The sequence below is a fragment of the Buceros rhinoceros genome, unplaced genomic scaffold, assembly GCF_000710305.1.
Source record: "Buceros rhinoceros silvestris isolate BGI_N320 unplaced genomic scaffold, ASM71030v1 scaffold40503, whole genome shotgun sequence".
NCBI lineage: Eukaryota > Metazoa > Chordata > Aves > Bucerotiformes > Bucerotidae > Buceros > Buceros rhinoceros.
In genome coordinates this window covers 38,143-42,515 of record NW_010403969.1, presented here as the reverse complement: position 1 = coordinate 42,515, position 4,373 = coordinate 38,143, and positions in this window count along the sequence as shown.

Below are 4,373 nucleotides of genomic sequence, written 5' to 3'. Positions count from 1 at the left end.
ATTATAATTCTTATGATTTCACATATTTTACGTTAGCTCTGGTGTGCATCTCATTTACGACAATCTGAACAGCACAAACATCCCATGAAATATGGAGGGAGAAGGTCCTTCAGGGCAGGTGCTTGGTGTTCAGGTTGTTTCATCAGTAAAGGAGTCAGGAATCCAAATCTGCGGCATGCTGCTATGGACAATGTGCTAGTACCTCAAATTTGATTGCTTTCATCTGGCAAGACACCTACCAGAGTAGTTTTAAAATACTTCCCTATTCATGCTAGAGTCATTGAAGACTCCTGCCTTCAGGAGCCCTCTATAAGCATTTCTTCACACACTTTCACTGATCCATTCACTGTACTTTCACTCTGTTCTGCATCCAGATAAGACAACAACTACTGCTGTTTCATAAAGAAGTAAGCACACCTCTGTTTAATGAGATTCTCATTTGCTTTCCACCTAGGCGGCTACCAATACTTCGAGGCAGGTCTGACCATCTGCCTGTCAGCCAGGCTACCACTCCATTACAATGTTACGTTTACAGCTCAGTACAGAAAGGCAGGTTTGACTGCAGTTCATTACAACAGGTGAAAGCCACGGAATTTTATTTGGATCCCTTTGTATCAAGAATAATTCATGTCACATAAGGATGGGAAATAAGCTGTTGTTTCTCTTGCTTAGAAATATTTCTCCTTTATCTCAATTCTTGGTATTCCCAAAGAGTACGGAGGATTGGAAAAAACATTTTAAGCGATCTGAAGATGAGATTCAGAAGGATTTTCTGTAAATGGAACAAGATAGTTTTTCTTCCTTTGATTTCTTTTCTTTAAAGTACCATGTTTACACATTAAAAAAGAGATATAAAAACTCAAGCCAAGATAAAATTTTAAGATCCGGTGCAAAGAATAGATCTATTACCCACAAACCACAAACTCTTCTAGTAGCACAGATATTTCAGAGGGATTCAGAACAACAGCATAACATCCAGTAATCACCACTCACAGAGGTAAGCTCAACACTTGTTCTCAAATTACATGTGCTGAAAGCTACAGAAATATCCAAGATTCATGAAGGAAAAATAAATAAATAAATAAATACCTGCAGCATAGTTTTTCCATGAAAGCCCAGACAGCATTTGATGGTTGGATCTCTCTCTTACATTGTCATGAAACAAGGTGAAGTCTATATTACAAACACCAGGATTTTTTTTTCCCCCTAGAAAGTATCTGGCAGTTGAGAAGAACAAACTGAAAGCAATTCAACTGCAGGTTACAATGGTCCTCTACAACCAAGTTTGTTCTTCTCCTTGTCAGTGCTTTACATTTGCATACCAATTTTATCTCTGAAGATGAACGAAGCATTTTTAACTATTCCTCATTCAAAATTCCTCTTATCTGAGCAAACTTATCTCAGACTTGAGGAGGAAGGGGATAGCTTACTACACTGTACTCTGAAGACAAAATAAGGAAGTTCTAGAATTCAATTTGATGCTGTGGAAATCCGAGCTTGGGGAATGGAATTAGGAAATCTCCCTCTCCAAAATGGGAAGAATTTTGTGATGTATCAGGATTAATTCAATGGACTCTTCTTTCAACTGAAACCAGCAATTTTCATGCATGTTTAAAATCTTTCTCATATTCTGAGGATATATGATCAGACTAAATGACCTGAAATTAAGAATACTGAGCTCTAGCATCATAAGAATTCAGTGGTGTTGGAAATGCCTATTACCTAGGCTGTGAACTTACTTCTCTGTTCCTTACCAGCAAAGCAACTGGTAACATAGAAACAGAAAAATAACAAGGAGAAGTATTTTTTAAAACAATATTTTGATTTAAAAAAAGGAGATGAGTGCACTTTGCAGCATTACCGTTATTAAAACTTCCTCTACTTTGTACAAACAATGAAGACCTTCAAGATTCAAGCACCCGGTGGTTTCCCTGTGTGTCCTGAAAGACTTCCAACATGAGTGTCGGTGCCATGTAACCCAGGCAATTAAAACTCAAATGCTCTGATGAACTTACTGGCCTAGCAAATCACCTACTCAAATACTTGTTAAATTTGCTACATACCCCTACGAATATTTAGAATAATGTTCTTCTCTTTACAGTAGTACTTGAGTACTCCTGAGTACTACGGAAGTGGTTAGCAGACATTAAAGGCTTTGCTTAGTCCTTCAGGAGGTTTCTGCATAGATTTAAGCATCCTCAGCATCAACAAATAATAGCCAACAAACTAGGAAAGCCTGACAGTCAGTGTTGGATTGTGTCTTAGAGATGGTGACATAAGTGGCATCCTGTTCAGACACCACTGAAGCCCATGCATCAATGAACTGCTCAAAGAAAGAAGTCGGACCTTCCAACAGATCTCAGCTTGTATGAACAACTGTACATAAGATGAAAGGCCTTATCAACTTAGAGATGCAAACAGGAAAAAAAGCTTCCAATTTATCACGGTAAGTTTCAGGAATGGTAATGTGAAAATGCATTAAACGAGTTATGTGATGCAAGATTAATCCTTAGATGATCACAGGGGCAGGTTAAAATATTCTATGTACTTTTTGCTGATTAAGGTAATAGGAAAGACCCAAATGTGACTTATCTTCACTGCAATAAGCAACATACATAATCGTGGAAAAAATTTCCACGATTGTGAAAAGGTATCACATAAATAAAGTAGAACAGATACTTAAGGGTTGTTACCTCCACTTCCTCCTCCTGGCAGAATCACAGAATGGCTGAGGTGAGATGGGACATTATGAGATCATTTAGTCCAATGCTGTGCTCAAGCAAGGTCACCTAGAGCCAGGACCGTGCTCACCTGGATTTTGAGTATCTTCACAAATAAGAGACTCCATGATCCCTTTGGGCTACCTATTTCAATGTTTGACCATTCCCACAGCAAAAAATTCTTTTCTTGGGTTTTAATTTGCGCCCATTGCCTCTTGTCCTGTCACTGGGCATAACTGAGAAGCGTCTGGCTCCTTCTCCTTCAATCCATCCCATCAGCTATTTATGCACATTGATAAGCTGCCCATGAGCCTTGTCTTCTCCAGACTGAACAGCATCAGCTTTCTCAGCCTCTCCTCCCCTGAAAGATGCTCCAGTCCCCTTAATTCTATTCATGGCCCTTTGCTGGACTCACTCCAGTAAGTAAATGCCTTTCTTGTACCAGGGAGCCCAGACCTAGAAACAGCACTCCAGATGTTGCCTCACCAGTGCTGTCTAGAAAAGACCTTTAAAAGTAATAACCAAGGCAAGACAAGGTCTGAAGAGACACTTGATGTATTGAAACTCCAAAATTGAGTATTTTGTTTTACTATGACACCTCAACACAGAATGATCATACGGTAATTCCAAAAATAAGTTCTTTCATTGCACTGAATTAATCTAAATTCACTTGTAGCTAGAATCATCATGATCCATGCCAGGCACTAAATATAATTAATCTATTTCCATAAAAATCTTTTGCAAAATCTACATTACAATGAAATTAGTGTTTCCAAAATCATCATCTCCAAATTATGTAATATTATTATGTCATATAATACTGCTTCACTACTAGTCTTCACAGAGTTTAGGCAACAAGAGCTATACATATATATCTCACTGCTCAAGATGAAAAGTAAAGATGGACACAAAGATGGGGTGAATTAGTGTGACTCTATGGAATTCAATGCAGTTTCACCTGGTTTTGATACTGAAAGACACCCTTTCCATATAAATATACATTTGCACTCCAACTCTATTTCTCAGAGATCACCATGGAGATATGCAATGGAAGTTAACATGATCACCATCTCTCTAAAACAAATTCCACATGGAGTAAAAAAAGGATATAAGATATCTCTTCCCCAAAAGGATCAGTCTGAATTTTTCATACTATTTCTTTGTGAAAGATCCAGGCTCAACTAAAGCAGATAAGGAACCATTTTTAACCAGTTAAAAATAGTCCTACTAAAAAAAAAAAGTTATGACCACTGATAGGACAGACCTGAAAAGCTGCAGGAAAGTAAACTTAGCTGCTGTCGTATATCCATCTCTACTAATGGCTCATCCTCTGGCATAAGAGAAGTAATTCTCCTTGTCCCCTCCAAAATCTGCACTGTATGTTCCAAACATCCACTTCATTACTGTGCACAGCACTAAGCCCAGAATAATTAAAATGCAGACACTTTAGTAATATCATTCCTTTCACATAGCCATATTTAACTCTACAAGGGTTCAACTTAATTTACCTCTTAAATAAGGCTTGAATTCTAAAAAGATATTGGACTATATCAATTAATTGGGACTCTCTGCCAGAAAATTACTTCACTGCTCAAACATACATTTTCCTAAACTTTCTGTAACTTTGCGCAAGCTTTATTTAGGGGGATTAGA